This window comes from Medicago sativa, chromosome 3 (genome assembly GCF_051527215.1).
Source record: "Medicago sativa cultivar Bolivia chromosome 3, Bolivia_mono, whole genome shotgun sequence".
Lineage (NCBI taxonomy): Eukaryota > Viridiplantae > Streptophyta > Magnoliopsida > Fabales > Fabaceae > Medicago > Medicago sativa.
In genome coordinates, this window is record NC_140751.1 from 60,507,069 (window position 1) to 60,522,107 (window position 15,039).

The 15,039-nt window shown below is 34.2% G+C and overlaps 2 pseudogenes across 1 annotated transcript; both read right to left on the reverse strand.

Moving 5' to 3' along the window:
* Positions 1–1,019: 1,019 nt before the first annotated feature.
* Positions 1,020–11,057, reverse strand: LOC146938803 (putative amino acid permease 7; annotated as a pseudogene). The gene is made up of 7 exons (XR_015029998.1): positions 10,963–11,057; positions 3,519–3,752; positions 3,320–3,413; positions 1,984–2,198; positions 1,767–1,900; positions 1,463–1,691; positions 1,020–1,052 (listed from the first exon to the last, which is right to left on the reverse strand). The product of XR_015029998.1 is annotated as a putative amino acid permease 7 (transcript).
* Positions 6,055–8,384, reverse strand: LOC146938804 (uncharacterized; annotated as a pseudogene).
* Positions 11,058–15,039: the final 3,982 nt, after the last annotated feature.

Consider the following 15,039-nt stretch of genomic DNA (forward strand, 5'->3'; position numbering starts at 1 on the left):
CATGTTTGTTCTAAGATTTATTAGCGACAATAAAAATATGAGAGCGGGTGAGGGTGTCAGTGGCGGAAACCCTAGGGTTAACCTACGGCAACCGCGTCTGGGCTATTTTCCGGCGAAGAGTCAGTCTGGGGGGGTGTGGGTTCCTGCCAGGGCGGCACAGATGGGGGGGTCTAGTGGAGATTGGACTGTAGTGAGGTCTCGAAAGAGGAAAGCGACGGAACCGGTACCCAGAGGACAGGCTGCGACAGGAAGCTTGGACGGACATGGAAGGACGACTTCAGGCGGAGTACAGGCACGACAATCGGTTTTTGAGAGGCTGGCTTTTGACAGAATTCACGATCAGCCTGGAGGGGGGGGATAGGTCCAACGCGCGTCATTTTGTTATGTCTGATCCAATTAATCCCATCAATGTAACAAGAAAGCAACCAAAGCTAAATGTCCTGAGAGCAATCCATTTTCTAGTCCAGGCTCCAATTTTCTTCTGGACAATATACATCTCAACCGGGAAATATATGGCCAATGGCCAGAAGTTTATGCGTTGAAGTAAGGAAAGCAAACTGCAACTCCAGTGGTTGAAATCACATAGCTTGTTCTAAAACAAAATCTGAAAAGGTTTATCTGAAAAGCTGGTAAAATAGGAAGTTTGACTTCGTGGAAATTGTTCACAAAGCCATCTCTCAGCGGTATTAAATATTGTTTGACTGAATACCATACCTGTCGAGAAGACCATATAAATGACACACATCATTCATTAATAAAAGGTACATGAAAACAGTGAAAGAGACATATTATCACTAAGAAACTACTTAATTAAAAGTTGTTTGAAATCATTGAAGAGCATGAAATCATGTAAGAGTAGTACCTGATAAAATGGAGTTTGTTGATTTAAAAATCAAATTACATGTCTTTTGTTTTATATTATATATATGATTAGTAATTTACTTTATTATCCTTACTTAAGATTGGTTCAATACTAGGTAACATAGGCATAAATGTCAGTAAACTAAGATGAAATCAAATCAAATCAAATCCACAGTTTTCTTTTTGCATAACTACAAATAAGCATATAAAACAAAATAACAGCATAGCATAGCTTGGTTTTTGTATATAACTGCACATGTTTGTGTCAGATGACAGTAGAACTATGTTCCAACTATGTCTCTTCTGATGTCGGTGCTTTTCTTATACCATTTATTTAATAATTTTTGTGAACTATGACACACACATAACCTCCATATACACTATACTAATGCTGACACTTCAACAATGTTAATAATTTGAAATAAATAAATAAATAAATAAATGAAGTTGCAAATAATTGTGCTTTTTATGATGAGTACAATTGTTTCATCAATTTGACATGAGGGAATACACAAAGACCTTAAGTTATGATAAATCAAAAGGTATGAATTTTATTGTAAAAAATGAATTACTAGTGAATTTTGATTGGTAAGGATAGTACCTGATAGCCTCCAACCAAATGAATGATAATACAAACATTGGCAATGTCAATAAGCCAATAAGGTTCAAAAAAATCCAAACCCTGTCAAGAGATTTCCTGGAGTAGCATTTCCAAAAGCTGCATATCCAAAGCAACCACAACATAGGTAGAAGAATGTTGTAATGAAGATAGCAACCATGGAAGCCTTTTTCATTGTTTGATTCTCTGGTGGAGGAGACTCTAGTGTGTCCTGTAAATACTTTGTGTTTCAGATATACAGTTTTTTCTTTAACCATTCTATTAGAATATGAAATGTTTAAGGTACCTGTATCTCAAGAAGGATAATTGAAAATGGATAGGAAAATGCAACATCACCCAGTGCCTGGAAGATTAACCAGATTTTGTCAGCAACTTTCGCAGTTTGTACTCCTGTTATACTTCCCATAATTCTTCCATTTTCTGCAATATTCCGATTAAACTCAACATCTATATTTCAAGGATTAATCAGATGGAGTAACAAATCGACAGAAATTGAGTCTTACTTATGACCGTTGATATTCCAAGTCCTAGTCCAATAAATGAGTATGTAAAGGACATTAGCGCGGCAACAACTGAAACCCAAGCCATGTTATGGAGATCCGGTATGAATGACATTACAATTTGAACAAGTCCAAACACTATCATATACAAGTTATCACCATAAATACAAGGAGCTTGGTGTCCTTCTTTATGATAGCAATTTGATCTCATAATAGCCCTGTAATCGTTAGTACAATAAATATGTAGCATTAGCTTGGTGAAAAAAACTTATTGATGACATGTTCATAAGCTGTTCTCATCTTATTTCCATAAGCTCATGATACCTAATGAAAACAGCTTATAACTTGTATGAGGACTATTTGAATTATTAGTTTATCCTTTCTTATAGAAATAGCTCATAGTCACACAATTCGCGGTTCTTTTGGTACGTGGTACGAATTCGGGTACGCGGTACGCCAATTGTCAAAGAATTCGGTACGCGGGGGTATACAGAGCCGGTTCGCTATTTGGTACGTTCAGGTACAACATTGAATATGGTAAATTAATAAAACTAATTAGTTTTAAAAATATATTAGAAAATATTAATTTCATTAATAAAAATTAAAAAACCATACAAAATGTTTTTTTTTTACCAATCCACCACATGTACTTAAATTATTTTTTTTTTTTTAAGAAATGTAGTTAAATTAAATAATAAATAGTTCTTGACTTCTTGTGAATAGTGAAAGGCTTCCTTGTAAACTGAAAAAGTGTAAACGTGGTCTTTGTTTAGGTGAATAGTAATGATACTTAATTGAACCCAATTTTTTATTTTTTATTTTAAATAAAAAAGAAGATATATCTTTCTCTTTCTTAACCCGTTTATCTTCTTCTCTGTAAAACAAGAATTGCCCTGTTCATCTTCTTGTTTCATCTCTTTTCAGTTTTTCTTTCTCCACTAATTTTCACTACCAACTTGCAATTAATCACATAATGGTAGAAACTGAGCATCAAATTCACCCTTTCCTTCACCCTAATTTGGGGTTCAAATCTGCAAAATGAAATAACTGAGATTTTTGACGGGATCTCTCTTCAATCTTGTTGGTACGCTGTTTTCCGCGAATTCCACACGAATTTGGACGAACCAGTTCGCAAAAGTACCGCAAACCGGTACGTACGAACCAATTCGCGGTTCCTTGTTAGGGTAACGAATTATGTGACTATGATAGCTTATCCATAAGCACTTATATGATACATGCTTATAGCATAAGAGCTTAACTAAGTTGTTTATCCAAATAGAGCCTAAAAGAAAAGAAAATAAGTCTTCCATATTCATGAAGGGTTGAATAGGAGAAGTACCTCAAACTAGTGGCTGTGGTTAGTACATATGCAACACCAGTCCCATACAAGGTCAAGAATTGAAGGAAACCAGCCATATATGTCCACTTATTACCTGAAAACCAATTTGAAGTTATAACTAAAATGGCAGAGTTCATGAAAATCTTAATATATCTACGTTTTCCGCATAATGATGAGTTTATAATGTGTTAATAGTTACCTAGATTAACTCTAACAGCATCCATGTAAGAGTGGTTTCTCATCCCAGTTACAGAATCAGGATTTCTATAACAATCAGATAAAAGGTATGAAGAAATATAAGTCACTATTGCACAACAAATCAAGGCAATTGGTCCTCCAACCCATCCTAAATGAGCAGTAGCCCATGCTAATGATAGAACACCAGAACCAATAACAGCTGTTATGATATGAGCCACAGCACTTTGTAAATTTCCTGCAGAAAAAAAAAATTAATATTCAAATCCATGTATATGAAAAAAAAAATGATTTGTTGTTTTGCTAAAATAGTAGTGCCCATTTGATACATAAAAGTTAAGCTTCTCAAAGAATTGGTTATATATAATCATTAGAAATCCTAAAACATTTACTTATCAAAAGAATTTAAAATGACAATATGGGCACTTACATCACTTGTTTTGCACCATGAAGACAAGAAAGCTAGTTAGTACCATTTATAGAGATAACTTGCATAACAAGCTATCTAGTTAGTTGTTCATAACCTATTCAGCATCTAGTATAAAGTATCTACCATATGTTATCATGCACACACTTGTACCTGTATAATCTATAACAAACTCTAACAAACTCTATTAAAATGGCTAAAATAGTAGTGCATTTAACGTGTTATCAAATTCCCCTACGCTTGAACTGTTGCTTGTCCTCAAGCAACTTAGCTTGCATATAAAAACAGTAGAATGCAGCAACTTACACACACAGACTTAGGAAAATAGCATCACAAATAATAACAAGTGGTTCCAAATTCAAAAAGAGGATGATAGATTAAGGGTGCAGGGAGCTATATGCAGAATTATATATATATATATATATATATATATATATATATATATATATATATATATATATATATATATTATCTAGTTGACTCAGAAATACTCCTTACTAACATACAACAAATATTTGCAAGTTTTTTATGTTTTTAGGTGTCAGTTTGTTAACACTTGGTTTGCTAAGTTGATGTAAGTTCTATTGTTGCATTGAATATTGTGGCATGTGTAACATGTTTGCTGCTCTTGACATGATGCTAAATCTCTTGCTGTTCCTTTTGATCAAGTGTTAAGAACATAGTCACAGAATTCGTTACCCTAACAAGGAACCGCGAATTGGTTCGTACGTACCGGTTCGCGGTACTTTTGCGAACTGGTTCGTCCAAATTCGTGTGGAATTCGCGGAAAACAGCGTACCAACAAGATTGAAGAGAGAAATCTCAGTTATTTCATTTTGCAGATTTGAACCCCAAATTAGGGTGAAGGAAAGGGTGAATTTGATGCTCAGTTTCTACCATTATGTGATTAATTGCAAGTTGGTAGTGAAAATTAGTGGAGAAAGAAAAACTGAAAAGAGATGAAACAAGAAGATGAACAGGGCAATTCTTGTTTTACAGAGAAGAAGATAAACGGGTTAAGAAAGAGAAAGATTTATCTTCTTTTTTATTTAAAAAATAAAAATAAAAAATTGGGTTCAATTAAGTATCATTACTATTCACCTAAACAAAGACCACGTTTACACCTTTTCAATTTACAAGGAAGCCTTTCACTATTCACAAGAAGTCAAGAACTATTTATTATTTAATTTAACTACATTTCTTAAAAAAAAAAATAATAATTTAAGTACATGTGGTGGATTGGTAAAAAAAAAACATTTTGTATGGTTTTTTAATTTTTATTAATGAAATTAATATTTTCTAATATATTTTTAAAACTAATTAGTTTTATTAATTTACCATATTCAATGTTGTACCTGAACGTACCATATAGCGAACCGGCTCTGTATACCCCCGCGTACCGAATTCTTTGACAATTGGCGTACCGCGTACCCGAATTCGTACCACGTACCAAAAGAACCGCGAATTGTGTGACTATGGTTAAGAAATATTTCAATGGCTTCAAGGTACATCCTTGATGTAATTTACTTAACCAACTTTTGGTTTATTTATATAACACTGGACCATTTGATACATAAAGGTTAAGCTTCTCAAAGAATTGGTTATATATAATCATTAGAATTCCTAAAACATTTACTTATCAAATGAATTTAAAATGACAATATGGGCACTTACATCACTTGTTTTGCACCATGAAGACAAGCAAGCTAGTTAGTACCATTTATAGAGATAACTTGCATAACAAGCTATCTAGTTAGTTGTTCATAACCTATTCAATATCTAGTATAAAGTATCTACCATATGTTACCATGCACACACTTTTCAGACTGCGGCAGAAGAACCAGGAGGCAATGACCACATTGAAGCTTTTTGTGACCGATGAATGATGCATATGATGCATGATATGTACAAATGCAAATGCAAAAATGACTCTTTTTGTTATCGAAGGATTTTAGACAAGTTAGAGTTTTTGTAAACATCACTAAACAAACAAAGCAACATAAATTCTTACAAGATAATTCCCTTTGAAATGCCAAGCCAAGGGATAGACTTTGAAATTTAAACAACATAAACAACAACTGAAACGAAATAAAACAGCAAAACATAAAAGCCCTCAAGCATAGGAAGTGGTAGGATGGTCCTCGGACTCAGACTCGGAATCTCCACCGAAGTATCTAGCATAGAAGTTCCGACGACCTCGAGCTCTCTTAGCATCTCTCATAAGCAACTCATCCTTTTCCTCAAGCTCCTTCCTAACCTTGGCCAATTCCCTTTTCAACATCAAGTTCTCATGAGTCTTCTGCTCATCTTTACCATCCAAAGTCATAATCAGGTTTTCAGCATCATTGTACCGCGCTTTCCAAATCCGCTTTTCTCGGCTTTCCTTGGCTAAATGCTCCTGATACATCTCCTGAGTAGCGGGAGGTAGAGGCAATGGTATGGACGGAATAGATGCAGACACATATCTCATGACAGGGTAAGGCATGCCAATCTCCTCGGCCCGATCTATAACTCATTGAGTATAGGCCTCATGCGCAATGCCGGATCTCACACCCAAATGTCTCACACTCTTCCTCCGAACCTTGGACCAAGCATCTATGAAAGATTCCCTTTGTCCGGTGTGAGCATTGGAATAGTAAAAGAAATCAGGAGATGTAGCAAGATTGATTGGCTTTGTTCTCATCGGAAAACCGAACTGTCTCATAGCAAGCTCAGGATTGTAGTTGATTCCTCCACGGGTACCAAGAAGGGGTACATTGAGAAAATCCCCACAACCGGTAATGATTTCCTTGACCTTAGCAGCGGGAGTGAGCCAAACCACCTCATTAGGAGTGAGAGCCATGATCCGCTGTGAGTAAGTCCAATTCTCAGGATTAGCATGGAAAGAGTCTGGAAGGTGAGAAATAAACCACCGATATAGGAGAGGTACACAACAAAGAATGTATCCACGACGCTTGAGGGCTCGGACATGAATAGCATGGTATGTGTCAGCTAGCAAGGTAGGCACCGGATTCTTAGAGCGGAAGATCTCAATAGCATTCATGTCCACAAAGTTGTCAAGATTTGGAAAGAGAATAAGCCCATAGATAAGCAGTGCAAGAATAGCTTCGAGAGTGTCTTGACAAGTTGTTTCGAGATTGGCTTTCTCGAGTAGATACTTTGAAGTGAATCCTCGGGTGTGGGACTTGATGACAAGGTTGTTGGAGACATCAGAAGTCTTGAGATAGAGAGCCTTAGCAATAATCAAAGGAGTAGGAGGAGGCTCGAGACCCGTGAAAGGCGTCCCCTCGGCTATAGATAAACCCATCAAGTCGGAATAAGCCTCAAGAGTAGGAACCAACTGAAAGTCCGCGAAAGTGAAGCAACGGAAGTCTCGATCATAGAATTGCACTAGAGTGTGCACAAGCTTCTCTTCAACCTTGGTCCGGAGGGTAGTAAGCAAATCCCCGTATCGGAGTCGGAAACCGGTCGGATTCTTCACTTTGAGTGCCAACTCTCTTAGGTTAGCCAAATCAACTTCCTTGAACTTGTAGGAATTAGTCTTCTTCATACCTACAATGTTTACAAATTTAACTTGTCTAAGCCCTTTGATAAATGTATGGAAAAAGTTTATGCATGGATGCATGTGTGCATGATCACATTCAAATACGGAGAAAACATGGTGGGTTGAGATTCAAATCCATGGAGCCACGGGTAGACACGGTGTCTGGTGAAACTAAGGTTTTGGATCATAGTAACCAAGGTTCTAACAAGGTTCCCAAATTGCAACCTCTCCCACGTATATCATGGTGCCACGAGACAACACTCGTTCCATGATTATTCGCAAGAAGGTCTAGTTTGGGTGTAGTATCGCGTGACAACTAAAACTCGAGACAACACTCGGTTTAGCCACCGCACTACGTCCTAGAAAAAGCCAAGGATGGGTTTGGTAACTACGGTCCATAGCGTCGTCGAACAATTGAAAGCAAAGTGCCTAAACGCGACAACACGCTCCGACAACATCACCCCTAAAATGCCTCAGCTATGTGGGATTGATCGCATAACCCAATACACGAGGCAACCCTCGGATTGAATTGTCGATTATATCCCTACCTAATCTTAAGCTCACTCAGCCCGGGTGTAGGACTTTTGATATTCTCACCTCACACGTTGCATGGAAATAAACAAGTATTCATATATAAGCAATAAAGTAAAGCATAAACATAGAACGGAAAACTAGGCGTAACCCTCAAGAACTTCCCCAGTGAAGTCGCCAGTTCTGTTATCTCGATTTTGGGGTGTCAAGTCATTGATTAGGCTTGAACCTTTCAATCTTCGATAATCTCTATTTTTCTTGGGAAGGGCAAAATTGAGAAAACCCTTTGAAACTCTAGGCTCGGGGGTTGTTTTCGCTATGGGAAGGTGTTCGCACCCGAAACGACTACGGTACTCCGTAGGAACCATTTTCCTAATCTTTACGTCTACGCTTTACTTTTATTGCTATTTATTGAAAAAACTTGCTATTTACACCTATGGAAAAACTAGGTTAAGAATTGGAGGGAGAAGAATTTTTGGATTTTTGTTTTAGTGGACTTGGAGAGGTTTTGACCTCTTGCCTACATACCCTTTTAAGGGATCAAACTCCATGTAGTTCTCTTCCAAAATTGTTTTTGGTGAGTTGATTTTGATTTTAATATTTGTCTGGAAAAAGAAAATTTTGAAGAAGGAAAAAAGAGGCCTTAAAGGCTTGAGAGAAAAAAGTAGTGAATTGTTGGTTCATTTTATTTAAAAAGAAAGTCAAAGTTTGAATTAAGCACTTGTTTATTATTTGATTAAGAAAAAAAAAGGAAAATTCACTTGGAAAATATTCCAAGAGTTTATTTGGAAAAATTTGAATGAGGGAATTGCTACTATTTTTTGGAAAAGAATTTTTTCTAAGTATCGCGTTTCTTAAGCATACATCTAAAACGGTAAATCATCATACAGCGTGTGTGCGTGTCGGTGCATGTGTCGGTGTACATCATTAGAGTATATTGTCCGTTACATAGGCCCTAGTTTACATGCTACTCCTTGCAAGAAATTAAAAGCATAAAGGAATTACAAAATGCCTAACTTTACATTCTAAGTCTTTGCATGAAATTAAATTGCAAGAAAATACTAGAGATGAATATGAGATGGGAATGCGTATGAGATGTATGGAACATGAAGTAAAGGGTTAGTCGCATAATATGGCATAAAAGTGGTAGAAAATATAAGCAAAAGAAATACTAAACACAATTGCAAAATTAACAAGCAAGAAAAGCAACAAAACTTAACAAAAAGGTAGTAAAATATACCTAATATGCATCATAATATCAAAGCAAGATTATGTCCTATAATCCTCATGTCATGACAAATTTTTCAAAAGGTTTATTTCAACCACAACATGAAAATTACAAAGCAATTTCAAGCTCCAAAAATTAGGACTCATTATAGGCCTATTTTTTACTTATTTTCACAAACAAATATTCACACAACTTGTAACACAAGAAATTAACAAAATGCATTCACAAACAGTAAAAGAATAGCATTAAATCAGAAGTAAACACCTCACAAATTCACACATCAAGTAACAAATACACATATCAAGATTTTAGGATCAAGAACATACAAAAACTTTACAAAAATTAACAAAAAGTAACAAAAATTAACAAGAAATATCACATATTTTTTTTTTATCAATTTTAACATGTAACAATATCACAAACGTATAAAAAAAAACATCAAGAAACACGTTCGGGGGTTGGTTTCGCAACGGGAAGGTGTTAAGCACCCGAAACGATTACGGTACTCCGTAGGAACCATTTTCCTATTCTTTACGTCTACGCTTTACTTTTATGCTTATTTATTGAAAAAGTTGCTATTTACACCTATAGAAATTCTAGGTTAAGAATTGGAGGGAGAAGATTTTTGGATTTTTATTTTATTGGACTTGGACCTTTCTGCAATTTTTGATAAATTTGGAGGACTAAACTGCAATGACAAAAAGACTAAAAAGCAAAACATAAAGACTTTGAAGACTGAAATGTAAAAAGAAATAACAAGAGGGACTAAAAAGAAAATAACAATAAAATTGGATTAAAAAATGTAACTTGAAATAAAAGTAAAGTGAAACCAAAAATAAAATCAACCAAAGGACTAAAATGAACCAACTACACAATGAGGTATTTTAAAATACCTCTTTGCCAAAATTTTAACAGGAAATTACCAAAATTCCCCTAGGGACTAAACTGACTCAAATACAATTTTAAAAATGGCTTTTTACAGATGATTAAAGCAAAAAATTGTACGAACAAATTGAAAAGACTCAGAGGAAATTTACAAGGGCTAAAATGAGCTTAATATGCAGGAAATGACCAAAATACCCTTTTGTATGATTTTTGCAAGTAACACTTGAAATAAAATGCAGGAAAATATGCAATGGATCAAAGACAACATTAGATGACTTGTAATGAAATATAATTTAAAAGTAGTAGAAATATCCACATGTCTTAACTACAAATGTTAAAATTGTTAGGTCGGATGCGAACTTGAACTTTGACATCTCAACTTATATGGAAGTTTGTAATATCTAAAAAAATGCTAGAAATAACATTTTTTTTACAAGAGAAATAATATTAATTTATTTATTGAGTATTATATATTATGTTATTTCTGTCAAAAAATAAATATACTATGTCATTTGTATCCCCTTCAAAAAAATTAAAAGTTAAAATACTACTAAAGCTAAGAAAGTAAAAGCGATTGAAAATATGGTGGACTGGTGTGTGATGTGCAGCGGTGCCTCTGTTACGCGTCAGAAGGTGAGAGAAAAAAATTGGACTTGGGCCAATGGAGAATGGGTGAAACGGTGTGTGGAGGTGCAAAATAAATATTTGAGGGTGTGCAAATGCAAATTAAACTAGATTATTGGCTGCAAAAATATTTGAGGGTGCGCATCCTCACTAAGAGGTGGCTCCGCCCCTTATGTATGAATTATGATGCTATAGAGAGTGTTTTATACCTGTCCTTTTTGCGCGTCCATCGTCATCATAAGCACCAGAAGCTCTTGTAATTTGAAGAGAGTTTCTCCCATCCATTTTTAGCCAAGAATATGATTCAATGCAGGGGCGGATCTGTGTGAGGCTGAGTGTGGCTATTGCCACACCAGCCCAGCCCCCCGTTTTTTTTAATTTTTTTTTATATACAGAGCATAATTTTTTTTTAAAAATTTATAGAGCATAATTATATAATATATATGTTCTATTTCGAAACATAATGTAAAATTATTCTTTGATCTAGTGGCACGACATTTGTGTTTCTGTTTGTGTTTGGTTGTTGTCGGTTCAACTTTTAACTTTTGCGTATTTTTGATAATTTTTTCGTGATAATATAAACAACATAAAAAAAATAAATTTACGAGCATAATTATATAATATATATGTTCTATTTCGAAACATAATGTGAAATTATTCTTTGATCTAGTGGCGCGACATTTGTGTTTCTGTTTGTGTTTGGTTGTTGTCAGTTCAACTTTTAACTTTTGCGTTTTTTTGATAATTTTTTCCTGATAATATAAACAACATAAAAAAATAAATTTACGAGCATAATTATATAATATATATGTTCTATTTCGAAACATAATGTGAAATTATTCTTTGATCTAGTGGCGCGACATTTGTGTTTCTGTTTGTGTTTGGTTGTTGTCAGTTCAACTTTTAACTTTTGCGTTTTTTTGATAATTTTTTCCTGATAATATAAACAACATAAAAAAATAAATTTACTTGTAAAAATAAACCCAGTGAGAGTCGAACTTGTGAACTCCAAACACATTGACTTGGTTATCTTTCAATAAGCTATAATGCTTGCAATGTTTTTTTCTTTTTGCAACTTTGATATATATATGTGTGTGTGTGTGTGGCGCGCGCGCGTGTGCGTGTGCGTGAATGTGTGCGTGTGCGCGCGCACGAGTTCTAAGATAAGATTTTGTAACTTACGTTATGCATTATCTATTAATATTTATTTCTCCAAAAAATTTAGTCTTACTTCCTTCAAAAAAAAAAAATTAGCCCCACTAATAATTTAATCTCAGATCCGCCCCTGGTTCTTGTGTTGGGGATATGTGTAGAATATATGTTGTTTATATAGTGGTTTGGATCTCGTATCTGAAAGTGAGAAATTTAGAAGAAAAAATAGTAGTTTTTTTATTAAAACTTTGTTGTCGGTTCAACTTTTAACTTTTGCGTTTTTTTGATAATTTTTTCCTGATAATATAAACAACATAAAAAAATAAATTTACGAGCATAATTATATAATATATATGTTCTATTTCAAAACATAATGTGAAATTATTCTTTGATCTAGTGGCGCGACATTTGTGTTTCTGTTTGTGTTTGGTTGTTGTCGGTTCAACTTTTAACTTTTGCGTTTTTTTGATAATTTTTTCCTAATAATATAAACAACATAAAAAAATAAATTTACTTGTAAAAATAAACCCAGTGAGAGTCGAACTTGTGAACTCCAAACACATTGACTTGGTTATCTTTCAATAAGCTATAATGCTTGCAATGTTTTTTTCTTTTTGCAACTTTGATATATATCTGTGTGTGTGTGTGTGTGTGGCGCGCGCGCACGCGTGTGCGTGTGCGTGAATGTGTACGTGTGCGCGCACGAGTTCTAAGATAAGATTTTGTAACTTACGTTATGCATTATCTATTAATATTTATTTCTCCAAAAAATTTAGTCTTACTTCCTTCAAAAAAAAAAAATTAGCCCCACTAATAATTTAATCTCAGATCCGCCCCTGGTTCTTGTGTTGGGGATATATGTAGAATATATGTTGTTTATATAGTGGTTTGGATCCGGTTTGCTCGTATCTGAAAGTGAGAAATTTAGAAGAAAAAATAGTAGTTTTTTTATAAAAACTTTGTTGCGGTTCAACTTTTAACTTTTGCGTTTTTTTGATAATTTTTTCCTGATAATATAAACAACATAAAAAAATAAATTTACGAGCATAATTATATAATATATATGTTCTATTTCGAATCATAATGTGAAATTATTCTTTGATCTAGTGGCGCGACATTTGTGTTTCTGTTTGTGTTTGGTTGTTGTCGGTTCAACTTTTAACTTTTGCGTTTTTTTGATAATTTTTTCCTGATAATATAAACAACATAAAAAAATAAATTTACTTGTAAAAATAAACCCAGTGAGAGTCGAACTTGTGAACTCCAAACACATTGACTTGGTTATCTTTCAATAAGCTATAATGCTTGCAATGTTTTTTTCTTTTTGCAACTTTGATATATATATATATGTGTGTGTGTGTGTGTGTGTGTGGCGCGCGCGCGCGTGTGCGTGTGCGTGAATGTGTCCGTGTGCGCGCGCACGAGTTCTAAGATAAGATTTTGTAACTTACGTTATGCATTATCTATTAATATTTATTTCTCCAAAAAATTTAGTCTTACTTCCTTCAAAAAAAAATTAGCCCCACTAATAATTTAATCTCAGATCCGCCCCTGGTTCTTGAGTTGGGGATATGTGTAGAATATATGTTGTTTATATAGTGGTTTGGATCCGGTTTGCTCGTATCTGAAAGTGAGAAATTTAGAAGAAAAAATAGTAGTTTTTTATAAAGAAACTTTGATAATTATTACACCATGAATCCCTTTCAATTGTGTAAAAGTGGTAATGGTGGCATATTCCTTTTTTTTTCCTCTTTTCATGCATATACGTGCAGATGGTAGCATATACATGCAGATGGTAGCATATTCATTTTTTTCCTCTTTTCATGCATATACGTGCAGATGGTAGCATATTGCCATATTCAATTTTTTACTCTTTTCATGCATATACATGCAGATGGTAGCATATTCATTTTTTTCCTCTTTTCATGCATATACGTGCAGATGGTAGCATATTGCCATATTCAATTTTTTACTCTTTTCATGCATATACGTGCAGAAGCCAGTAAATTTTTTGTTTTCTCCCAACCACCTCACGAGTAGCATAGTATATTTCTGAAAAGGATAAATGGGGGATACTAATAATTACCAAGTATCACAATAAGGAAATATATCTATTGTTATACCCTAATTTTGGACCTAAAAATACTTGCTCAAAATATTTTTCCATCTTTGATATATGTCTATTACTCTTGAAAGATTGCCAATTTGCTTTTGTTTTTACACTGATATTTTACTCTGCTTTATCTTCCAATTTAGCTTTAAAAACCTTTTCATCTGTGCATTTGTCTATGTTTTCTTGCATTTCAAGTCATCCAAAAATATTTTTCTTGCCTTTCAAGTCATTTGAATTTGTCTCTGATCAATTGCATCTTTCTCTGCATCTTATTTCAATGTTATTCGCAAAAGTCATAAAGAAGGGCATTTTAGTCATTTCCTGCATTCAAACTCATTTTGGCCCTTGAAAATTGTTTGAATCTTTTCAATTGGTTTGTATAAGTCCTTGTTTCAATCCCATGTTAAAATCCATTTCAAAAATCACAGTTGAAGTCATTTTGAGTCAGTTTAGCCCCTAGGGGCATTTTAGTCATTTTCTATGTTAAAACTCCTTTTAATCCCTAAAAATTGTCTCTGAGTCTTTTAATTTGCTTGTATAAATTCTTGCCTTAATTCCCTGTTAAAAAACCATTTTAAAATTGCATTTGAGTCGTTTTAAGTCGTTTTAGTCCCTAGCGGCATTTTGGTCATTTCACACGAAATTTTGGCAGAGATAGGTTACTTTAAAGTACCTCATTTATGTAGTTGGTTCATTTTAGTCCTTTTGTTGATTTTATTTTTTGGTTTCACTTTACGTTATTTTCGAAATTACATTTTTAACCAAATTTTATTAATTTTGCATTTTAGTCCTTTTTGTTATTTTGCACTTTGGTCCTTGTTTTTAGTCATTTGCAGATCTGTCCAAAGAGTTAGTTACAAGTTCAAGTCCACATGTCATTTTCTCATTGGTCCAATCATCACAGTCATCAGCTATAAAAGCCCAGTCATGGTCAAAATCACAGTCAGAATTCTGACCCTAATAATTCAGTGCCAACTCACAAAAACATCAATTCCATTCTCTCTCCAGAATCAAACAGATT